The sequence below is a fragment of the Lepisosteus oculatus genome, chromosome 16, assembly GCF_040954835.1.
Source record: "Lepisosteus oculatus isolate fLepOcu1 chromosome 16, fLepOcu1.hap2, whole genome shotgun sequence".
In the NCBI taxonomy this organism is placed as follows: domain Eukaryota; kingdom Metazoa; phylum Chordata; class Actinopteri; order Semionotiformes; family Lepisosteidae; genus Lepisosteus; species Lepisosteus oculatus.
This window is the reverse complement of record NC_090711.1, coordinates 17985924-18011291: the sequence shown is the minus strand read 5'-3', so window position 1 is coordinate 18011291 and position 25368 is coordinate 17985924. Positions and strand designations below refer to the sequence as shown.

The 25368-nt window shown below is 50.1% G+C and overlaps 5 non-coding genes and 1 pseudogene across 5 annotated transcripts; all 6 read right to left on the bottom strand.

The window, feature by feature from the left end:
* Positions 1–203: 203 nt before the first annotated feature.
* Positions 204–395, bottom strand: LOC138223467 (U2 spliceosomal RNA). The gene has a single exon (XR_011181894.1). It is a non-coding gene; the product is annotated as a U2 spliceosomal RNA (small nuclear RNA).
* Positions 396–6237: 5842 nt separating this feature from the next.
* LOC138223466 (U2 spliceosomal RNA) lies at positions 6238–6444 on the bottom strand (annotated as a pseudogene).
* A 6610-nt stretch (positions 6445–13054) lies between these two features.
* Positions 13055–13245, bottom strand: LOC138223356 (U2 spliceosomal RNA). The gene has a single exon (XR_011181804.1). It is a non-coding gene; the product is annotated as a U2 spliceosomal RNA (small nuclear RNA).
* An 811-nt stretch (positions 13246–14056) lies between these two features.
* Positions 14057–14248, bottom strand: LOC138223468 (U2 spliceosomal RNA). Its single transcript, XR_011181895.1, has one exon. It is a non-coding gene; the product is annotated as a U2 spliceosomal RNA (small nuclear RNA).
* Positions 14249–20109: 5861 nt separating this feature from the next.
* Positions 20110–20305, bottom strand: LOC138223456 (U2 spliceosomal RNA). Its single transcript, XR_011181885.1, has one exon. It is a non-coding gene; the product is annotated as a U2 spliceosomal RNA (small nuclear RNA).
* A 3300-nt stretch (positions 20306–23605) lies between these two features.
* Positions 23606–23795, bottom strand: LOC138223445 (U2 spliceosomal RNA). The gene has a single exon (XR_011181874.1). It is a non-coding gene; the product is annotated as a U2 spliceosomal RNA (small nuclear RNA).
* Between the last annotated feature and the right edge of the window lie 1573 nt (positions 23796–25368).

Below are 25368 nucleotides of genomic sequence, written 5' to 3'. Positions count from 1 at the left end.
TCGAGACGCGGGAAAGTGCACAGAGGGAGCACGGGAACGGAGACGGGGAGGGGGAGGGGGAGAGAGAGACACACAGATGGACGAGAGACGAGACCCGAGAAGAAGGAGCTCCAGTCCACCTCGCTTGCTTGCTTGCTTGCTTGCTTGCTTGCTTGCTTGCTTGCTTGCTTGCTTGCTACGTCTGTCTTTTCACCGCTGAGAGAAGGTGGTGCACCGCTCCCGGAGGCGCTGCAATACCGGGCCGATGCGTGGAGAGGACGGAGCAAGCTCCTGATCCAGCTCCCTGTTCCAAAAATCCGTTTAATATGTGGTCCCCCGATGGGGGACGTATCAGATATTAAACTGATAAGAACAGATTTTTTTTTTTTTTTTTACATTTATTATAACAATACAATACAATACAAAACCAAATCACAAATCATTCATCACAATCCACGAACAGCAAACTTATCCCCTTAATCCAGCAATGGTTTCCATTTCTCTTTGGCTGCATGAAAACCCCACCTACGCACCTCTACTGTCAGCATCTTATGCAGCTCAAAACGAACCCTCGCACATATTGCCCCAGCCCCTTCCACATGACCATGTTTAACCAGATTGTTTCTCGATCCCCATAACACAAATTTCACCATGCTGATTAAAAACCAGATTACAAGATCACATCTCACAGATCTCGAAGTCCTACTCCATCGTCTAAGAACTTTGTCTCCGGATAGAATAAAACCCGGTTCCAGTTTGTTAAAAAGGTCCGACATCTGCCCCCACACTGCTTTCGCAATCCTGCAACCCCAGAACACATGACTAATGGACTCTACCTCTGCACATAGAGGTCTTGGGCAAATCGCTGAGCGAGCCAACTTGTGTCTGTGCATTACCTCTCTTACTGGCAGACGTCCCCAAACACACATCCAGTTTAAATCTTTGAGCCTGTTATCCAGGCTCTTAGGCTGCACCCTTTTCCACACATCGGTAGGGACCACAACATTGGTTCCTTTTTCACTGCTCTTAGCCGTCTTGTATAAGAGCCTGTGGGAAACAATCACTGACCTGTCCGCATCTTTTACATGCTTCCTTAACCATGCGGCCGCATGTTCGTAAAACCACGGTAAAACTTCAGCCTTGGGAACGTCATTCCTCCACACTTCTGAGGGCCTGACGACCCAGGCGAACCACAACCGCACAAAAAACTGATGTTTGTATAAGATCTTATCATCTACTGCTTTACACAGGTCAGCCACAAATATGGCATCTAGTTTGATTGGCAGATCTGGAACTTCTCTACCCCCCTCACTGATGTTCCTGTACATATCTAGACGTTTCACATATTCATAACCGCCCCCCCATACAAAATCAAAAACCATCTTCGTTAAGGAGCGTCTATAACAAACTGGCATAGGAAAGACCTTTGCAATGTGCACAAGACTTGGTAGAATGTCACCTTTCAGTACCAAAACCTTCCCTGAATAGGACAATGACCTTTTTTTCCATAAACCCAGTTTACTATTCACCTGGGATAATCGAGTCTCCCAGTTCCTTCTTCCGGTCCCTTCCCTATCAAACTGCACTCCTAATATTTTCAAGGAATTCATTTCCAGAGACAAACCTCCTACCACCTCATCCCTGTTACTCCATGGGCCAAAATACTGCACACTACTCTTATTTCTATTTAGTCTTGCACCTGTGCATTGGTTAAAGACTTCTATCAGCTCCAAGGCAACTAAAAGGCTTCTGTCCGAGCTCAAAGTAAGAACAATATCATCCGCGTAGGCCAACACTTTGGTTTGGAGGCCTCCGCTTCCCGGGATTACTATACCCTCAACCTTTCTATCTCGTCTTATCAACTCTAATAGTGGCTCTATATAGACTACATATAGAATTGGAGACAGCGGACAGCCTTGTCTAACACCCTTTCTTACGTCGAAGGGTTCACTCATAAAACCATTTATGTTGACTCTGGTGGACGCTCCTCCATACAGGGCTTTCAGCCAAGAGATGAAGCAACTGCTGACCCCATAACGATCCAACACATCCCATAAGCATTGATGATCCACCCTATCAAATGCTTTCTCCTGATCTAGACTAGCTATCATCAGACACTGATGTCTGTCTTCTGCCCAAGCAATAGTATCTCTAAGCAGGCTGAGGTTCCAGTGTAGGGACCTACCCGCCACGCCACAGGTCTGATCCGGCTGTATTATTGATGGCAATACTTTCCTTATCCTGTCACACAATATTTTTGCCAAGATTTTATATTCAACACACAACAATTGAATAGGCCTCCAGTTTTCTAGCCCCTTAGGATCACCTTTCTTAAATAACAGAGACAAAACTCCCTGTGCCATTGTATCTCCCAAAGTTCCTCCATCTAGAATTGCTTGAAAGACTTCGAGCATCGATGGACCTATCAAGTCCCAGAAAGTCAGATAAAATTCTACCGGGATACCATCAACCCCCGGAACTTTCCCTGTCTTCATTCTCCGAGTAGCCCCCTCAACTTCAGCTAAATCAATGCGCATCACTAAAGCCTTATTTTCCTCAGCACTGACCTTCTTCTCAATATGCTCCAAACCACCGACCCCCTTTACTGACTCCCCTTCCCTCTTATTGAAGTACGTAGTAAAATACTTTACAGCTTCCTCCAACATTTCATGCGGAGTACTTACCACGTTCCCCTCTGCTGTAGACAAGCTCCCGAATGCTCTTTTAGCCCTCTTGGCTTTAACCGATTTAAAAAGCAGACCTGAGACCTCTTCTTGTCCATCCAGGAAGCCGATACCAGCTCTGGTTAAAAATTCTCTGGACTGTCTAAGATAAAGTTCTCTCAATCGCGCCTTCAGCTCCTGGGCTTTCGAGAAATTAAAATCTGCACCTTTATTTGTCTCCTCATACATATTTTCCAACACTTTTTGAAACCTCCTCACTTCAAAATTCCTTCTTTGATTTCGACACTTACAGTACCGAATTGAAATTTCCTTAACCTGCCACTTGACATACTCCCACCATTCAATTAACGATGGCCACTCTTGTTTCTGACCTAACCAAAAAAACCATTTATCCCTAATTAACTCTTTGTAGCCATCCTCATTCAATACAGCTGTATTTAATTTCCAGTAACCTGGACCAAACTTAACCCCCACCCCTTCCACCTCAACCACCAACAATTCATGATCGGAAAAATAAAAGGGTACGACCGAGGCTTTAAACATCCCCAAACCTCGAGACAGAAATACATAATCCAGTCTTTTGGCGGCCCCTGTTGCATTCCTCCAAGTAACTGGGGGAACCAACCCACCTGTTGCTGGCCCTTTAAGACAGAAACTATCAAATAAATCAAAATCCCTCAGCAGTTTATTAATTTCTAAGGATCCTGCTGTTCTTTTATTTAGATCTTCGTTGAAGTCGCCAGCAATCACTAATTTTCTATTAGTCACACACCAGGGGACTAGCTCGGAAAAAAAACTCCCCCTTGACGTCCTATCCGCCGGTGCGTAGACGACTATAAATCTCATTTTTATATTTGAATGTACCCCATCCACCACAAGGATTCTCCCTGGCCGCACCATATAAGTTTCTGTAATGTCAATATGATTATTCCCAAATAATATACCCACCCCAGAAGAGTGTACTCCCCCCACACACCAAAAGGACTTCCCCAAATCCCAGTCTTTAGAAAACCGCTTCACATCTGTATTCCCACCCAAATGCACTTCCTGTAAAAAACAAATATCAAACTTATATTCACGCAAAACTTTATACACAGCAATTCTTTTAGACCTGTTTTTCAGTCCTCTAACATTTACAGTTAAAATTTTGAAGGTCATGTTGACCTCCCTCCTTCTCTCCCTCCAGGATCTACATCCGGTTCTGCAGAGCTGTCTGTCTCCGAAGAACTTGTATCAGTCGTCCTATAGGGAGTTGAACTTTCCTCCTCTGACTGGGACTGCACCACGTTCGGATCCACCGAAACGCAGCGCAGGTAAGTCGACTCCTTTAACCTTCCTTTTGGCAGGAGCCCCTTCTGACCCCAAACCGAGGGTGCGACTTCCTCCCGCTCTGGGGGGGATTCCATCACCATGCCTTCTTCTACATCCTCCTCTGTAGGAGCATCCTCCTTGGCCTTCTTCTCCTCCCCCGCAGGTGACTCTTCTTCGGAATCCTCCCTTGGCCTTTTCTGGACTGCCACATTCCCTTCCATGTCGAAATCACCCAAATCCATCGCCAGGCCTTCTTGCGGCAGGGGCTCAAACAAGTCCAGGGCTCTAGCCACCTGACCAGCAGGTAAGCTACCGCTACTGTCCAAACCATTATCTGATGCTTCACTCACATCCACCTCTGCTGTCCCCTCACTCTCGATCTCTTTGCCTCCACCTATCCCGACCGTTTCGTTCTTGTTTCCCTCTGTCTTCTCATTTTGTTTACCTTCCTTTCCTCCAACGTCTTCCTCCTCTCCTTCTTGTTCCGAGTCGGTTGCCTCCTCAACGGCATCTGGGTAGCCTCTCTCTTGCTCCCTGGCCATCTCCGGGTCTCTCCATACACAGTCTCTATATAAATGATTTGCATTCCCACACAGAGAGCAAGTTTTCTGATAACATCTCCCCTTAGTGTGGTCCCGTGCTCCACACCTCGAACAAGAGGTGGCAGTACAGTCCTTATCCATATGTCCAAAGGAACAGCATTTCCTACAGTAAGAGGGCTGATTCTGATAATATATATAACCTTTGCTTTGACCCATTGAAAAGGCCGACGGGGGGTGCGAAAACCCATCCGGGTTGCTAGCATTCCGCCTGAGTCGCACCTGATATCTGCGTCTCCCATTCCAGACCCGAAATCTATCACCAATTATTTGGGGACCTGCCAGGACATCCACGTGTCTCCACAGGTAAGCAGTAATGATGTCATCCCCAATGAAAGGGTCATGCATGTTCACTATTAAAAATCTCACATCGTCCTGAGCCAGACCCAAGATCGCAAAGTCCTGTAGCAATTCATTGTCCTTCATCTCCTCACATCTCCCAGAGACTCTTCTATAAATCTGGTCATTATTAAACGTAGCATCAAAAAAACAAAAAGGCCTGTTTCCTTGTAGGCATTTCACTTCAGCCGGTATCGCATTCAAAATTCCAAATAAAATCTTGCATTCAAACTCATATCTGCCCATCATTTCTTTCTCTCTCACCCATTTAAAGCGTAAAGTCCATTTCAGCCGAGGAGCCTGGTTGGCCCACTCGGGGTGGGCCTGGCCCTCGGCCATTGTGGAAAAAACGACCTTCCGACACTCTTCTCACCGGTCTTCAACGTAGCCTTCCAAAAAAAAACACATCCAAAAAAAAAACAGGAAACAGCAAAACGCACCTTCTCCTTCGCTCCAAACGTCTGCAGGCCCGGATAGCAGTCCACCAATCTCTCCCCTGATCTTGGCCAAAAGGCCGAGAAGCGATGCCCGACGCCGGCCTTGGGCGGGCGCGCGGGCGTCCGGCTGGCGCGCAGCGGCGCAGGCCGACGCCTCGGGAGCCCGGTCCGCACGCGGCTGCCGGCCGCCCGGACTCCGCTCTCCCCCTCTCTTGCCTGCCTGCTTGCTCGCCTGCCTGCCCGCCAGTCCCGGGCGGGGGCCCTGCTCTTGGATCTCCTGTCAACGGCCCGACAACGACCGCAGCCGCAGGGGGGCGCCAGCCGGCCGGCCTCCTTAGCTTAGGCCCCTCCCACCAGCAGCAGCTGTGCCGAGCGAGCTGCAAGCGAAAGCGGACCGTCGGCACCTGCGGGCAGAGGCAAGGGGCAGCGCTCTCTCGGGAGGGACGGGGACACACACACACACAGACGCGCGCGCCTGCCCGCCTGCCGGAAAAAAAGGAAGAAAAGGTGTATATACTAAGTTTTTTGGAGGGAAACCGCCCGGCTGTCGAAAGGGGCCCGCCTGCGAGGACGGGGACACACACACACACACACAAAAGCCACGCCTGCCTCCCTGGGAAAAGGCTGAAAAAACTAAGTTTTTTGGAGGGAAAACGCACGGGAGCCGAAAAGGGGGCCGGCCTGCTTGCCCAGAGAGTCGAGACGCGGGAAAGTGCACAGAGGGAGCACGGGAACGGAGACGGGGAGGGGGAGGGGGAGAGAGAGACACACAGATGGACGAGAGACGAGACCCGAGAAGAAGGAGCTCCAGTCCACCTCGCTTGCTTGCTTGCTTGCTTGCTTGCTTGCTTGCTTGCTTGCTACGTCTGTCTTTTCACCGCTGAGAGAAGGTGGTGCACCGCTCCCGGAGGCGCTGCAATACCGGGCCGATGCGTGGAGAGGACGGAGCAAGCTCCTGATCCAGCTCCCTGTTCCAAAAATCCGTTTAATATGTGGTCCCCCGATGGGGGACGTATCAGATATTAAACTGATAAGAACAGATTTTTTTTTTTTTTTTTTTTTTTTTTTTTTTATTATACAAAATACAAAATAAAACACCAGAACTACAAATACATAAGTCCAAAAACACAATCAAAAACAAAAAACAATTACACAGCTAAATCAAAGGTATCATAATCTCATCCCTTATATAGACACAACCCACCCCAATACAATTCCCTTGCTCAAAAACAAACCCATAATTAACATGAAGCAGATATGCGTACATAAAATAAACAACTTACTTGAAAAACACAGTACATGATTTCCAACCCCAACCCTATTTACCATAATCCCGCCCCTTATGCAAATTACCTTCCACCCCCAAATTCACCCAACAGTCTTATTTACAAATTACAGGAACATTAAAGGACCTAGACTATTTCCAATCCCAGATATCCACTATGGATTTCCATTTCTCCTTTGCGGCATGAAAACCCCATCTTTTTATGTCCCCTTCTACCAACCCTCTCAAATTCCATAAAAGCCTTCTATATAACCCATCTACTGTACAAACAATTCCCCTCTTGACTAACAAATTCCTGGAATTCCATAACTCAAACTTAATTAAACTAACTAGCAACCATAACACAAAGCTCTTAGCGTTTGCCCCACCTCCCACCTTCAACCCATATAACACAACTGCAGGAAGTACACAGAAAGTGGAGGACAGGCTACTAAACAAAGTTTCACATTTGTTCCAGGTCCGCTGAGCAAAATTACAGTCCCAAAACACGTGGCTGATCGACTCCACCGCATGACACCCGGCTCTAGGACACTCCTGCTGCTTTGTCAGCTTATGTTTGAACAAAACCTCACGAACTGCCAAACGACCCCAAGCGGATAGCCAGTTCAAATCCATTAGATGGTGCTGTAGCCCTCTGGGCTGGACTCGCCGCCAGACCACGTTGGGGACGCCACCTACGAGGCTGGCCTCTTCAGCTTGAGTTACTGCAGAATAGAGCCGTCTGTGGTTAAGCAGGACCTGGTGATCTTTAAGCTCAGGGTGCTGTTGCAGCCAGTGTGTCGCATGCCGATAGTGCCATGGCAGATCGTTCCCATGAGGCAAACTGTTGGACCACTGAGCCAGGGCGCGCACGTGGCTAGATAGCCAGAACCTGACAAAATACTGAAAGGGATGTGAGACTGGGGAATGCAGAGCTATACACAGGCCAGACACATATATACAGTTTAGCTTTACAGGGAAGTTGGGAACTCCCCGTCCGCCTTCTTCCACTGGGCGATACATATCGACTCTGCGCACATACTCATATTTTCCCCCCCACATGAACATAAAAACCTCCCTTACCAGATATCTGTTGAAGCGCGCAGGCATGGGATACACCGATGCTAGATAAACCAGCACAGGCAGAAACACCACTTTCAGGATCAGGACTTTACCTACAAAGGACAGCTGCTTGTTCTTCCAGTGCGTCAGCTGCAGCCTAGCCTTCTCCAGCCTCTGGGACCAATTGCACCAAGCAGCATCCTGTGCCGTGAATAACACCCCTAGAATCTTAAGGGGCCCTTGACAGATGTCCAATCCATGCGCTGGTCCCAGCTGTTCTTTCCAAGGCCCGAAGAACTTGATCTGACTTTTCCCCCTGTTTAGCTTTGCACCTGACGCGAGGGAGAAGTTCTCGAAGACGTCCAAGGCCGCCTGTAGGCTAAGGTAAGAGCTGAGAAATAAGGTAACATCGTCAGCATATAATGCCACCTTAACTCTTTTTCCTCCACTCCCAGGTACGAGGATCCCGTCAATGGATGGCTCCTTCTGGACTGCCCGCGCATAAGGTTCCATATATAGTGCAAAAAGTAATGGGGACAGGGGGCAGCCCTGACGCACACCAGACTCTTGGAGAACCAGTCCTCCCAGGTGCCCGTTCACCAGAACTCTACTGCCAACCTGTGAGTACAGTATTTTTAACCAGCCCAGCATGACAGGGCCGAATCCCATCTTCTCCATCACTTGCCAGACAAAGGTGTGTGAGACATTGTCAAAAGCTTTTTCTAGGTCCAAGCTGGCGATCAGCAACGGGACGTTCCTGTTCTCGGACCACGCTATCACATCCCGTACTAGTTGGAGGGTCCAGCTGGCACGCCGACCTCGAACCCCGCAGGTTTGGTCCCAACCGATCACATGAGCTAGGACCCCCTTCAAGCGGTTTACCAGCACTTTAGCGATCAGCTTATAGTCCACGCACAACATCTGCAGCGGCCTCCAGTTCTTAAGGTCCTTTGCAGGTCCTTTTTTATACAACAGTGTGAGGATTCCCTCCCTCATAGACTCACACATAGCCTTCCTACGAAAGATTTCCTCCGTCACCTGAAGTAAGATTGGCCCTAAGATATCCCAGAACGTCCGATAAAATTCGGCTGGTAGTCCGTCTTTACCTGGTACCTTACCAGCCTTCATGCCGAGCAGAGCGTCGCCAAGTTCCTGCAAGCTTATAGGAGCCTCCAACTGTTCTTGGGCTTTGACAGGAACCTGCGCTGTAATACCGCTCAGCAGCTTTGCACCCATGGCCTCGTCCACCGTCTTTAGGGAAAAAAGACATTGGTAAAAGTGCCTCACCACTTCCAGCATCTCCTCACTACTAGTAACTATTTTCCCCTCCGAGGTCTGAATGCCAGTCATCACACTGCGCTTCTGTCTCTGACGAATTTGCCGGAAGAAAAAACTGGAACATGTTTCGTGAGATTGTATGAACTGCACGTGGGCTCTGAACAGGTAACTCCTTGCCTTTTGCTCGTGATAAGTGCGCAGTTCAGCTTTAGCTGCTGCAATATCTTCAGGGCACACTGACATATCCTTATTACACTGGGAAAACAAGGTGTTTAATCTTTCCTGCAGCGCCCTGCCCTTCTGCCGCTCACGCTTGAGCCTTGCTCTGCCATAAATTCTGGTCTCCTTTCTAATTTTCTTTTTTAAGCGTTCCCACCAATCAATCAGGGGAGTCCCCAGATTCCTCTCCTTCCACCATGTTTGCAATTTGTACCTCATTACCTTGACATATTCGTCTTCTCTTAGGTTCTCCGTATTTAACTTCCACACCCCACGCCCAAACTGGTTCCTTAAATGTGGAAAATGGGCCTCTACTAGGGCATGGTCAGAAAAACCTACCGGCAGCACCACCACCTTCTCCACAGGTACGTCCAGTGAGGCGAATACATAATCAAGGCGCTTCACAGTACCTTGAGCGTTCCTCCACGTGGCCTCTGCTTTCTCCTTTCGGATCCGGTAGGCGCAGTCGTAAAGTCCAAACTGTGCTAGAAGAAGATTGAGCTGCTTTGCCCCTGGATCCCTCTTATCTTGGAGGTCCACGTTAAAGTCTCCTCCCATGATGATCCATTTGTTGGTAAGGCAAACAGGATAAAGTTCCTTAAAGAAATCTGCCCGTAAAGCCATCATTGCCGGGGCATACACACACACACACCGAAAGCAATTCTCACCCGAACAAATATCCAAATATAAGGCTCTCCCAGGCACTACATTCACACATTTCTCCACTATAAAATTGCGATTGCCAAATAAAACTCCAACTCCCGAGGAGTGGACACCTCCGATATTCCATCTAGAGTCTCCTCTGTCCCACTCACGAGTGAACTGTATGACGTCTCTTTCATCTTTTAGATGGACTTCCTGCACCAAACAAATGTCAAAAACCATGGTTTTCAGGTAAGAAAAAAAGGCCGTCCTCTTTACTAAGTTCCTTAAACCCCGAATATTTAAAGTTAATATTTTCAACATTAGGGGGCAGTAAAAAGGCTCATCAGCTCTATGTAGGCTTGACGCACTGACGCCTCCCTTTGTCCCTGCAAATATAGTTTATCTATTTTACCTCCTGATCGCGTACAGCCAACTGTCACTCCTTCCTGCAACCTCAGCACACGTCGGAAGTTTGACGGCCGGGGCGGGTACTGCACGTTTCCGTTCTTCCAGGCACAGGCCTCCAAAAACTGCAGCGGGGCCTCCAGAGTCTTCAGCACTTTGTCAGGGCGCCTTTCCACCCCCACCTCGTACATCTCCTTCAGTTCTCCCTTGTCCCTTATCCATTTCTTTACAAAGTCACCCAACAACATCTTCTTGTTGGTCGCATCTATCTGGTTGCGGCCCTTTACTTCGAGGGTTGAAATCTCCTCACCAGAGTGCTCACAACGCACGACAATCCCTGCCGGAGATAGCCCTTGCTCATTGAAGGTCCTAGGCCAGACTATTTTGCTGGCCTTTTCGTCCCATTTACAGAACTTCTTGAACCTCATAGGTACCTCAGCGAATATAAAGACATCTCGTTCTTCTCTCTGCAGGGCGACGCGTGGCTGCATGTGTTCTTCTGAGGCTTCTGCCGAGGTCGGGGTCATCTCCGTTTCTGGAATGACAAAGCCTGAGGACATACCCGACTCTGCCGTAAGGGGGGGGTCACCCACACCACTTACCTCGCCCTCCGACCCTAGTGGAGTAGATTCGGCCTGGGCCACCGAATCTGTGGCCATCGACTCAAGGTATTCCATGGGATCTACACCCGATTTCTTCACCAAGGGCGGCACATCATTTTCCGCCTTTCTTTTCACAACTTTCCTGGCCTGGACGGTGTCCATGGCCTCCTCTTCATCCACTCTGTCCCCCCAGTCTGACCCTACTTCCTCCGCAGAGGGCAGGCTTGATTCCTCAGCCAACGCTCTTATATGCTCTAGCGCGGCGAGCGAGACCCCACCTTCCTCCTCTGCGCTCCCCAGGACCTCCTCAGCACTCACCGGAGCCTCCGTCTCTTCTTCGCCGCTGCGATCTTCTGCTGAGGTAAGTGCTGTTGCCGTCTGCCTGTGGTCCGTTACCTCCTGCCCTTGATCCACACCCTCAGGTTCCATCACCTCCTCGCCAGCGTCAGGGACCAGCGACGCCGGTGCCGGGCCCTCTGCTGCATCTTCTGCCTGGTGAACTGAGGTAACACTTGCTGCCGATGTGCCACCCGCCACGGCTGCGAAACTCATACCTTTCTTTGGGCACGCCCTGTAAATGTGCCCAGAGACCCCGCACAGATTACATTTCGGCTCAGCCCTGCACATGAAGGTGCTGTGCCCCACAGTATCACACCTTCGACAGACCTCCACATCACAGTCAGCAGCATAATGGCCCTTCTGCCTGCATCGTCTACACGCCAAGGGTTGATCAGGGTAGTACAGATAACCTGTATAAGTTCCAATTGAGAAGTTAGCAGGAGGGTGCAAGAGCCCATCTTCAACACTAGGGTCCGCTCTGAAACGCACCAGAAATTTCCTTTTCCCGTTCCAGACTCTCTTCCTATCCATCTCCTTGATACCCGTGCCCTGAACGTCAACAAATCTTTTAAGAAAATTAACAATGTCTGCGTCTGGGGTAAAAGGGTTGTTCATATGGACCCATATGGGTCTCGCCTCCCGTGCAAACAAAGGTTCAAGGAAAAAATGAACAAAAGGTTCCTCCAGTCTGCGAGCAGTCAAAACAGACCAAACTTTCGTGCACTGTTCAGCAGAGTAAAGTGACAAATCAAAAATCTTTTTACCTGGAAAGTCCTGGAGGCAATAGATCTCTTCAGGCTGTAAGGACAAATGCTTGAAAAGGACTTCATCCTCGAAAGCATCCCTCTTGGCAAAATCCTTGTCAGAAGCCTCCACTCGCAGCACAAAACGCACAGTATGCCTTGGTCTTGCATTCTTGCTTGAAGTCCTCTCCATCTTGTGTAGAGTGGCCGGAATCCTATCCGCCACAAAGAAAAAATCGCCGTCGCCTGGAAAAAGCCGCGCCGTCCACCCCTTCCCGCCTTTGACTCAGAGCCCAAGCCGCGGTCAGGCCACGCACTCAGGATCTTCGCCAAAAGGCCGAGAAGCGATGCCCGACGCCGGCCTTGGGCGGGCGCGCGGGCGTCCGGCTGGCGCGCAGCGGCGCAGGCCGACGCCTCGGGAGCCCGGTCCGCACGCGGCTGCCGGCCGCCCGGACTCCGCTCTCCCCCTCTCTTGCCTGCCTGCTTGCTCGCCTGCCTGCCCGCCAGTCCCGGGCGGGGGCCCTGCTCTTGGATCTCCTGTCAACGGCCCGACAACGACCGCAGCCGCAGGGGGGCGCCAGCCGGCCGGCCTCCTTAGCTTAGGCCCCTCCCACCAGCAGCAGCTGTGCCGAGCGAGCTGCAAGCGAAAGCGGACCGTCGGCACCTGCGGGCAGAGGCAAGGGGCAGCGCTCTCTCGGGAGGGACGGGGACACACACACACACAGACGCGCGCGCCTGCCCGCCTGCCGGAAAAAAAGGAAGAAAAGGTGTATATACTAAGTTTTTTGGAGGGAAACCGCCCGGCTGTCGAAAGGGGCCCGCCTGCGAGGACGGGGACACACACACACACACACAAAAGCCACGCCTGCCTCCCTGGGAAAAGGCTGAAAAAACTAAGTTTTTTGGAGGGAAAACGCACGGGAGCCGAAAAGGGGGCCGGCCTGCTTGCCCAGAGAGTCGAGACGCGGGAAAGTGCACAGAGGGAGCACGGGAACGGAGACGGGGAGGGGGAGGGGGAGAGAGAGACACACAGATGGACGAGAGACGAGACCCGAGAAGAAGGAGCTCCAGTCCACCTCGCTTGCTTGCTTGCTTGCTTGCTTGCTTGCTTGCTTGCTTGCTACGTCTGTCTTTTCACCGCTGAGAGAAGGTGGTGCACCGCTCCCGGAGGCGCTGCAATACCGGGCCGATGCGTGGAGAGGACGGAGCAAGCTCCTGATCCAGCTCCCTGTTCCAAAAATCCGTTTAATATGTGGTCCCCCGATGGGGGACGTATCAGATATTAAACTGATAAGAACAGATACTACACTTGATCTTAGCCAAAAGGCCGAGAAGCGATGCCCGACGCCGGCCTTGGGCGGGCGCGCGGGCGTCCGGCTGGCGCGCAGCGGCGCAGGCCGACGCCTCGGGAGCCCGGTCCGCACGCGGCTGCCGGCCGCCCGGACTCCGCTCTCCCCCTCTCTTGCCTGCCTGCTTGCTCGCCTGCCTGCCCGCCAGTCCCGGGCGGGGGCCCTGCTCTTGGATCTCCTGTCAACGGCCCGACAACGACCGCAGCCGCAGGGGGGCGCCAGCCGGCCGGCCTCCTTAGCTTAGGCCCCTCCCACCAGCAGCAGCTGTGCCGAGCGAGCTGCAAGCGAAAGCGGACCGTCGGCACCTGCGGGCAGAGGCAAGGGGCAGCGCTCTCTCGGGAGGGACGGGGACACACACACACACAGACGCGCGCGCCTGCCCGCCTGCCGGAAAAAAAGGAAGAAAAGGTGTATATACTAAGTTTTTTGGAGGGAAACCGCCCGGCTGTCGAAAGGGGCCCGCCTGCGAGGACGGGGACACACACACACACACACAAAAGCCACGCCTGCCTCCCTGGGAAAAGGCTGAAAAAACTAAGTTTTTTGGAGGGAAAACGCACGGGAGCCGAAAAGGGGGCCGGCCTGCTTGCCCAGAGAGTCGAGACGCGGGAAAGTGCACAGAGGGAGCACGGGAACGGAGACGGGGAGGGGGAGGGGGAGAGAGAGACACACAGATGGACGAGAGACGAGACCCGAGAAGAAGGAGCTCCAGTCCACCTCGCTTGCTTGCTTGCTTGCTTGCTTGCTTGCTTGCTTGCTTGCTTGCTTGCTTGCTACGTCTGTCTTTTCACCGCTGAGAGAAGGTGGTGCACCGCTCCCGGAGGCGCTGCAATACCGGGCCGATGCGTGGAGAGGACGGAGCAAGCTCCTGATCCAGCTCCCTGTTCCAAAAATCCGTTTAATATGTGGTCCCCCGATGGGGGACGTATCAGATATTAAACTGATAAGAACAGATTTTTTTTTTTTTTTTTACATTTATTATAACAATACAATACAATACAAAACCACATCACAAATCATTCATCACAATCCACGATCGGCAAACTCATCCCCTTAATCCAGCAATGGTTTCCATTTCTCTTTGGCTGCATGAAAACCCCACCTACGCACCTCTGCTGTCATCATCTTATGCAGCTCAAAACGAACCCTCGCACATATTGCCCCAGCCCCTTCCACATGACCATGTTTAACCAAATTGTTTCTCGATCCCCATAACACAAATTTAACCATGCTGATTACAAACCAGATTACAAGATCACATCTCACAGATCTCGAAGACCTACTCCACCGTCTAAGAACTTTGTCTCCAGATAGAACAAAACCCGGTTCCAGTTTGTTAAATAGATCCGACATCTGCCCCCACACTGCTTTCGCAATCCTGCAACCCCAGAACACATGACTGATGGACTCTACCTCTACACATAGAGGTCTTGGACAAATCGCTGAGCGAGCCAACTTGTGTCTGTGCATTACCTCTCTCACTGGCAGACGTCCCCAAACACACATCCAGTTTAAATCTTTGAGCCTGTTATCCAGGCTCTTAGGTTGCACCCTTTTCCACACGTCAGTCGGAACCACAACATTGGTTCCTTTTTCACTGCTCTTAGCCGTCTTGTATAAGAGCCTGTGGGAGACAATCACTGACCTGTCCACATCTTTTACATACTTCTTTAACCATGCGGCCGCATGTTCGTAGAACCACGGTAAAACTTCAGCCTTGGGAACGTCATTCCTCCACACTTCTGAGGGCCTGACGACCCAGGCGAACCACAACCGCACAAAAAACTGATGTTTGTATAAGATCTTATCATCTACTGCTTTACACAGGTCAGCCACAAATATGGCATCTAGTTTGATTGGCAGATCTGGAACTTCTCTACCCCCCTCACTGATGTTCCTGTACATATCTAGACGTTTCACATATTCATAACCGCCCCCCCATACAAAATCAAAAACCATCTTCGTTAAGGAGCGTCTATAACAAACTGGCATAGGAAAGACCTTTGCAATGTGCACCAGACTTGGTAGAATGTCACCTTTCAGTACCAAAACCTTCCCTGAATAGGATAAAGACCTTTTTTTCCATAAACCAAGTTTACTATTCACCTGGGATAATCGAGTCTCCCAGTTCCTTCTTCCGGTCCCTTCCCTATCAAACTGCACTCCTAATATTTTCAAGGAATTCATTTCCAGAGACAAACCTCCTACCACCTCATCCCTGTTACTCCATGGCCCAAAATACTGCACACTACTCTTATTTCTATTTAGTCTTGCACCTGTGCATTGGTTAAAAACTTCTATCAGCTCCAAGGCGACTAAAAGGCTTCTATCCGAGCTCAAAGTAAGAACAATATCATCCGCGTAGGCCAACACTTTGGTTTGGAGGCCTCCGCTTCCCGGGATTACTATACCCTCAACCTTTCTATCTCGTCTTATCAACTCTAATAGTGGCTCTATATAGACTACATATAGAATTGGAGACAACGGACAGCCTTGTCTAACACCCTTTCTTACGTCGAAGGGTTCACTCATAAAACCATTTATGTTGACTCTGGTGGAAGCTCCTCCATACAGGGCTTTCAGCCAAGAGATGAAGCAACTGCTGACCCCATAACGATCCAACACATCCCATAAGCATTGATGATCCACCCTATCAAATGCTTTCTCCTGATCTAGACTAGCTATCATCAGACACTGATGTCTGTCTTCTGCCCAAGCAATAGTATCTCTAAGCAGGCCGAGGTTCCAGTGTAGGGACCTACCCGCCACGCCACAGGTCTGATCCGGCTGTATTATTGATGGCAATACCTTCCTTAACCTGTCACACAATATTTTTGCCAAGATTTTATATTCAACACACAACAATTGAATAGGCCTCCAATTTTCTAGCCCCTTAGGATCACCTTTCTTAAATAACAGAGACAAAACTCCCTGTGCCATTGTATCTCCCAAAGTTTCTCCATCTAGAATTGCTTGAAAGACTTCGAGCATCGATGGACCTATCAAGTCCCAGAAAGTAAGATAAAATTCTACCGGGATACCATCAACCCCCGGAACTTTCCCTGTCTTCATTCTCCGAGTAGCCCCCTCAACTTCAGCTAAATCAATACGCATCACTAAAGCCCTATTTTCCTCAGCACTGACCTTCTTCTCAATATGCTCCAAACCACCGACCCCCTTTACTGACTCCCCTTCCCTCTTATTGAAGTACGTAGTAAAATACTTTACGGCTTCCTCCAACATTCCATGCGGAGTACTTACCACGTCCCCCTCTGCTGTAAACAAGCTCCCGAATGCTCTTTTAGCCCTCTTGGCTTTAACCGATTTAAAAAGCAGACCTGAGACCTCTTCTTGTCCATCCAGGAAGCCGATACCAGCTCTGGTTAAAAACTCTCTGGACTGTCTAAGATAATGTTCTCTCAATCGCGCCTTCAGCTCCTGAGCTTTCGAGAAATTAAAATCTGCACCTTTATTTGTCTCCTCATACATATTTTCCAAACCTTTTTGAAGCCTCCTCACTTCAAAATTCCTTCTTTGATTTCGACACTTACAGTACCGAATTGAAATTTCCTTAACCTGCCACTTGACATACTCCCACCATTCAATTAACGATGGCCACTCTTGTTTCTGTCCTAACCAAAAAAACCATTTATCCCTAATTAACTCTTTGTAGCCATCCTCATTCAGTACAGCTGTATTTAATTTCCAGTAACCTGGACCAAACTTAACCCCCACCCCTTCCACCTCAACCACCAACAGTTCATGATCGGAAAAATAAAAGGGTACGACCAAGGCTTTAACAATAACCAAACCTCGAGACAGAAATACATAATCCAGTCTTTTGGCGGCCCCTGCTGCATTCCTCCAAGTAACTGGGGGAACCAACCCACCTGTTGCTGGCCCTTTAAGACAGAAACTATCAAATAAATCAAAATCCCTCAGCAGTTTATTAATTTCTGAGGATCCTGCTGTTCTTTTATTTAAATCTTCGTTGAAGTCGCCAGCAATCACTAATTTTCTATTAGTCACACACCAGGGGACTAGCTCGGAAAAAAAACTCCCCCTTGACGTCCTATCCGCCGGTGCATAGACAACTATAAATCTTATTTTTATATTTAAAAATACCCCATCCACCACAAGGATTCTCCCTGGCCGCACCATATAAGTTTCTGTAATGTCAATATGATTATTCCCAAATAATATACCCACCCCAGAAGAGTGTACTCCCCCCACACACCAAAAGGACTTCCCCAAATCCCAGTCTTTAGAAAACCGCTTCACATCTGTATTTCCACCCAAGTGCACTTCCTGTAAAAAACAAATATCAAACTTATATTCACGCAAAACTTTATACACAGCAATTCTTTTAGACCTGTTTTTCAGTCCTCTAACATTTACAGTTAAAATTTTGAAGGTCATGTTGACCTCCCTCCATCTCTCCCTCCAGGATCTACATCCGGTTCTGCAGAGCTGTCTGTCTCCGAGGAACTTGTATCAGTCGTCCTATAAGGTGTTGAACTTTCCTCCTCTGACTGGGACTGTACCACGTTCGGATCCACCGAAACGCAGCGCAGGTAAGTCGACTCCTTTAACCTTCCTTTTGGCAGGAGCCCCTTCTGACCCCAAACCGAGGGTGCGGCTTCCTCCCGCTCTGGGGGGGATTCCATCACCATGCCTTCTTCTACATCCTCCTCTGTAGGAGCATCCTCCTTGGCCTTCTTCTCCTCCCCCTCAGGTGACTCTTCTTCGGAATCCTCCCTTGGCCTTTTCTGGACTGCCACATTCCCTTCCATGTCGAAATCACCCAAATCCATCGCCAGGCCTTCTTGCGGCAGGGGCTCAAACAAGTCCAGGGCTCTAGCCACCTGACCAGCAGGTAAGCTACCGCTACTGTCCAAACCATTATCTGATGCTTCACTCACATCCACCTCTGCTATCCCCTCACTCTCGATCTCTTTGCCTCCACCTATCCCGACCGTTTCGTTCTTGTTTCCCTCTGTCTTCTCATTTTGTTTACCTTCCTTTCCTCCTACTTCTTCCTCCTCTCCTTCTTGTTCCGAGTCGGTTGCCTCCTCAACGGCATCTGGGTAGCCTCTCTCTTGCTCCCTGGCCATCTCCGGGTCTCTCCATACACAGTCTCTATATAAATGATTTGCATTCCCACACAGAGAGCAAGTTTTCTGATAACATCTCCCCTTAGTGTGGTCCCGTGCTCCACACCTCGAACAAGAGGTGGCAGTACAGTCCTTATCCATATGTCCAAAGGAACAACATTTCCTACAGTAAGAAGGCTGATTCTGATAATATATATAACCCTTGCTTTGACCCATAGAAAAGGCCGACGGGGGGTGCGAAAACCCATCCGGGTTACTAGCATTCCGCCTGAGTCGCACCTGATATCTGCGTCTCCCATTCCAGACCCGAAATCTATCACCAATTATTTGGGGACCTGCCAGGACATCCACGTGCCTCCACAGGTAAGCAGTAATGATGTCATCCCCAATGAAAGGGTCATGCATGTTCACTATTAGAAATCTCACATCGTCCTGAGCCAGACCCAAGATCGCAAAGTCCTGTAGCAATTCATTGTTCTTCATCTCCTCACATCTCCCAGAGACTCTCTTATAAATCTGGTCATTATTAAACGTAGCATCAAAAAAACAAAAAGGCCTGTTTCCTTGTAGGCATTTCACTTCAGCCGGTATCGCATTCAAAATTCCAAATAAAATCTTGCATTCAAACTCATATCTGCCCATCATTTCTTTCTCTCTCACCCATTTAAAGCGTAAAGTCCATTTCAGCCGAGGAGCCTGGTTGGCCCACTCAGGGTGGGCCTGGCCCTCGGCCATTGCGGAAAAAACGACCTTCCGACGCTCTTCTCACCGGTCTTCAACGTAGCCTTCTTACAAAAAACACATCCAACAAAACACAGGAAACAGCAAAACGAACCTTCTCCTTCGATCCAAACGTCTGCAGGCCCGGATAGCAGTCCACCAATCTCTCCCCTGATCTTGGCCAAAAGGCCGAGAAGCGATGCCCGACGCCGGCCTTGGGCGGGCGCGCGGGCGTCCGGCTGGCGCGCAGCGGCGCAGGCCGACGCCTCGGGAGCCCGGTCCGCACGCGGCTGCCGGCCGCCCGGACTCCGCTCTCCCCCTCTCTTGCCTGCCTGCTTGCTCGCCTGCCTGCCCGCCAGTCCCGGGCGGGGGCCCTGCTCTTGGATCTCCTGTCAACGGCCCGACAACGACCGCAGCCGCAGGGGGGCGCCAGCCGGCCGGCCTCCTTAGCTTAGGCCCCTCCCACCAGCAGCAGCTGTGCCGAGCGAGCTGCAAGCGAAAGCGGACCGTCGGCACCTGCGGGCAGAGGCAAGGGGCAGCGCTCTCTCGGGAGGGACGGGGACACACACACACACAGACGCGCGCGCCTGCCCGCCTGCCGGAAAAAAAGGAAGAAAAGGTGTATATACTAAGTTTTTTGGAGGGAAACCGCCCGGCTGTCGAAAGGGGCCCGCCTGCGAGGACGGGGACACACACACACACACACAAAAGCCACGCCTGCCTCCCTGGGAAAAGGCTGAAAAAACTAAGTTTTTTGGAGGGAAAACGCACGGGAGCCGAAAAGGGGGCCGGCCTGCTTGCCCAGAGAGTCGAGACGCGGGAAAGTGCACAGAGGGAGCACGGGAACGGAGACGGGGAGGGGGAGGGGGAGAGAGAGACACACAGATGGACGAGAGACGAGACCCGAGAAGAAGGAGCTCCAGTCCACCTCGCTTGCTTGCTTGCTTGCTTGCTTGCTTGCTTGCTTGCTTGCTTGCTTGCTTGCTTGCTTGCTACGTCTGTCTTTTCACCGCTGAGAGAAGGTGGTGCACCGCTCCCGGAGGCGCTGCAATACCGGGCCGATGCGTGGAGAGGACGGAGCAAGCTCCTGATCCAGCTCCCTGTTCCAAAAATCCGTTTAATATGTGGTCCCCCGATGGGGGACGTATCAGATATTAAACTGATAAGAACAGATTTTTTTTTTTTTTTTTTTTTTTTTTATTACAAAAATACAAATTACTTCACACCAAATACCATTAAAACCAAAATAACTCAAACCCTCAAATCCAATACTCCAATACACCAAACATATACAAACCATCTATTAACATAATCCCACCCCTTATGCAAAACAACCAATCCCTCTTTTAATTCCAACTTATTCCCATACTCCACACATCTCAAACCCAAAACAAACCTCAAACAATCCCCAAACTTTAACATAATGTCCCACACTACTCTTTACTTACTCCATTTTTGCCACCCCTAGACAAATTCAACTTTCTTCCATACTTTGCGGGCATTATTTTCCGTCTCCCGTCGCTGCCCCCTTTACTCCCTCCTCCACTTCCAACCCCACCATTACTCTCTCCTTTCGCTGAAACAGATTCCGCTTTACTTTTTTCCCCCTTCATGGCCCCTACGGACCCTAAGGGTGGAAAGTTCTCATCATTCAATTCGATTTCTTTTACCTTTCCTGTAAATACAAAGTTCCACGAAATCCCCTGCAATGGTGCTTTTAGCCTCCCATCAGTGTACCCTCCCTTCTTCCACTCTTCCGTACACCGTTTCACATATTCTGCATGTTCCCTCTCCACATCGCTATCAGTAAATTCACCAGTGTACAATCTCTCGTCTTTAATATCACTTCCTCTTCCCTCCTCTGCTCTAGACTCTAACACCCTCATACCAGCCTCTCTCGCCTCTCCACCTCTGAATACTGCCACTTCCTTACTTTCCCTCATTACTTTCCCAACCTTCTCTCTCACACTTCCCACACATCCACCAACCTTCTTATTTTCCCCAACTTCCACTTTTGCCTTCTCTGCTTGTATGCCATCCTTCGCCACCTTCACTTGTTCAAACTTAACTCCCTCAATACGCCCACCCTCACCCTCCTTAACTAATTCCCTAACCTCACTAGTCTCCCTACTCCTAAACACCTCATTCACTACACCTTCCTTATCTGCCCTTATCCCATCCTTTCCATTCTCCCCCCTACTTCCCACACATTCTCCTGTACTCTTCCTTTCTACGTCCTCCACTTCCTGTGTCACACCTTGTGCAACCTCCTTACCCTCCTCCTGACCTCTATCCTTCACCTCCGCCCCTTCCTTACCAGATTCCACCTCTACCTTAACTTTCTCCGTTCCCGCTTCTCCAATCTCCTCCTTCCTCCCTGCACAATCTCCTTTACACATCCTTCCCACCTCCTCCACTTCCAAGCTCTCTGTCTTCATATCTTTAGTTACCTCCTTATCACACTTGCTCTCAGACTCACATTCCACTAAACTCTCAGCCACAGTCACCGTACTTTCACTCCTCCCAACCCCACCAATGTCACCTATATTACCTTCCACTTCATCTTCCGCCGTACATTTATCACTTACAACTAAATCCCTCTCAGAAGCCTTAACACCCTGTCCTACTTCCTCCTCCCTCCCTTTACTTCCAAGCCCACCCATCTCTTCCCGTACCTGTAATACCTGCCCTTCTTCCCCTTCCACCTCGTGACCTTCACCACCCCCTCCCTTCACCACACAATTTTTATATAAATGCCCAAATCCCCCACACGAAAAACACTTAACCCCCTTCTTACATTCTTTCACAGTATGTCCCTGAACAAAACATCGTCCACAAAACCTTATCGAACATTGTGCAGCAAAATGCCCCAATCTTCCACATCTTCTGCACACTAGGGGCTGTCCTGGATAGGACAGACAACCCATCCCTTGCCCAATCTCAAACAGCGGCGGAGGGTGTATCACCCCTGCTTCAACTGTTTCCCCAAAACGCAGTCTCACCCAAAAAACCCTTTTCCCAGTCCAAACCCCTTTGGGATCCCGTTCTCTCAGTCCTTTCCCATGCAGAAACACAAAGCCTTGCAAAAAATCAACAATTTCCTCTTCTGAAACAAACGGATCAGAAATATGCACAGTCATCTTCCTCAGATCCCCTGCAAACATTGGGTCCACGGAGAAGAAGCTCAACGGAGCCTCCTCTCTCTTCTCCTGAATCTTCCCCAATAACTCAAAACACAAGTCACTAGAAATCAAAGTTAACTCAAAAATACCACGATCACAAAAGTCTTGTAAGCATAAAATGTCCCGTAAACATAAACCCAAAACCTCCTCCAAAATCAAAGTCACAAACTTATCTCGGGTCCATCTTCCTGGTTCATCTCGTCTCCGCAGCACGAAGCGAAATGAATCCTTCCGTCGCTCCTTCCTCGCCCAGATGTATCCCGCCAACAGCTCCATGGCTCCAAACCTCGGCACCGCTTCCAAGCCCTCAGGAAACCTCCGTCGCCCTCTCGCTCCGACCAACAGCAACTGCAGAATCCTCGTCTCGGCTTCTTCACATCTCCTGGCTCCAGCAAAACAGCACTCCACTCCTTCCCGTCACAGCGTCCTTCTCCACGCCTTCCCGGCCCTCTGGACTAAGATCTGTGAGGACTGCGGACAAGCCACTTGAACTCTGATCTTAGCCAAAAGGCCGAGAAGCGATGCCCGACGCCGGCCTTGGGCGGGCGCGCGGGCGTCCGGCTGGCGCGCAGCGGCGCAGGCCGACGCCTCGGGAGCCCGGTCCGCACGCGGCTGCCGGCTGCCCGGACTCCGCTCTCCCCCTCTCTTGCCTGCCTGCTTGCTCGCCTGCCTGCCCGCCAGTCCCGGGCGGGGGCCCTGCTCTTGGATCTCCTGTCAACGGCCCGACAACGACCGCAGCCGCAGGGGGGCGCCAGCCGGCCGGCCTCCTTAGCTTAGGCCCCTCCCACCAGCAGCAGCTGTGCCGAGCGAGCTGCAAGCGAAAGCGGACCGTCGGCACCTGCGGGCAGAGGCAAGGGGCAGCGCTCTCTCGGGAGGGACGGGGACACACACACACACAGACGCGCGCGCCTGCCCGCCTGCCGGAAAAAAAGGAAGAAAAGGTGTATATACTAAGTTTTTTGGAGGGAAACCGCCCGGCTGTCGAAAGGGGCCCGCCTGCGAGGACGGGGACACACACACACACACACAAAAGCCACGCCTGCCTCCCTGGGAAAAGGCTGAAAAAACTAAGTTTTTTGGAGGGAAAACGCACGGGAGCCGAAAAGGGGGCCGGCCTGCTTGCCCAGAGAGTCGAGACGCGGGAAAGTGCACAGAGGGAGCACGGGAACGGAGACGGGGAGGGGGAGGGGGAGAGAGAGACACACAGATGGACGAGAGACGAGACCCGAGAAGAAGGAGCTCCAGTCCACCTCGCTTGCTTGCTTGCTTGCTTGCTTGCTTGCTTGCTTGCTTGCTTGCTTGCTTGCTACGTCTGTCTTTTCACCGCTGAGAGAAGGTGGTGCACCGCTCCCGGAGGCGCTGCAATACCGGGCCGATGCGTGGAGAGGACGGAGCAAGCTCCTGATCCAGCTCCCTGTTCCAAAAATCCGTTTAATATGTGGTCCCCCGATGGGGGACGTATCAGATATTAAACTGATAAGAACAGATTTTTTTTTTTTTTTTTTTTTTTATTATACAAAATATGTCACAAACAACCATAATCAACACATAATCACAACAACAATATTCTCCATAACAAAAAAACAAACTCCTGTAAAGGAACAAAAAAACAGGCTTCAATACACACCTCATTATCATAACTCCACCCCTTATTCAAATGAACACACACCCTTCAATAACAAAAACTCCCCTTGTTTTAAACTCAGGGTCAACCTTTCTTTTCTAAATATCCATTAGGGATTTCCATTTTTCCTTTACTGCATGGTAGCTCCAAATACGCAAATCAGCTGTTATCATACATTTAACATCCCACACAACTTTATTCCAAACACCCCTCACGCTCCGCAACACCCCTTTCTTAACCAACACATTTCTGGCGGCCCACAATTCTAATTTAACACAACTAATCAAAAACCATAAAACAAACGCAGCCTTTTTTGTTCTCCCCCTCCCCCCAACACCATACATTATGGTTGCCAGATTGATTTTGAAACCTGTCTCCAACATCCCCAACCAAGATGAACACTTCCCCCACACACTCTGTGCAAAATTACAAAACCAAAAAACATGTTCAACCGACTCGACTGCCTGGCAATCCGCTCGTGGGCATCCGGCCTGCCTGGTAAGCTTGTGTTTATACAAAACGTCCCGCACTGGAAGCCTCTTCCAAGCCACCAGCCAGTTCAGATCCAGCATATCCAGCCGCAGGCCTTTGGGCTGGACTCTCCTCCAGGTTTCGGCGGCAACACTCCCAACGATCGCGGCTTCACCCTGCTCCATCACAGCTCGGTACAGCTCCCTGTGATTCGACAGAGGAGGATCTTCCTCTGTCAGATGACTCCTCACCCAGGACACTGCATGCCTGTAATGCCACGGTAAGTCCTCCCCATGCGGGACGTCATTCCTCCAGCCAGTAAGACGTCGCATGCTGCTGGAGAGCCAAAACCTTGCAAAAAACTGAGAGCTGTGCGTTACTGGTTGACTTAAAGCAACACATAACCCCGACACATACAGACAATTAAGCTTGACAGGGATATTTGGGACGCCCCTGCCTCCCTTCTCAATCGGGCGGTACATGTCAATACGCTTAATGTACTCATACTTCTTGTTCCATAAAAACTCAAAAGTTACTTTAACAAGGTATCTGTTGTATCTTGCAGGCATCGGGAAGACATTGGCAAGATGTATCAGAGCAGGTAGGACTTCTGTCTTTAATATTACAACCTTCTCCACAAAGGTTAAAAGCCTATCACCCCATCGCTGCAGCCTTAACCTTGTGCCTTCTAAAGCTTGCAACCAATTTTGATGTACCATCTCCTGGTCTTGAAAAGAGACGCCCAATACCTTCAAGGGACCATTACAAAAGTCTAACCCTTGTATCCCTCCTTCCCTATCCCTCCATAACCCAAAAAACTTAATCTTGCTCTTTTGTTTGTTCAGTCTGGCCCCTGAGACTTTAGCAAACTCCTCAAAAAGAACCAAAGCCTTGTGCAGGCCGTGATCAGAAGTCAATATCAGCGTGATATCATCCGCATATGCAGACAATTTGACACGCTCCCCGCCACTCCCAGGCACTAACAGCCCGTCCACATCTGGG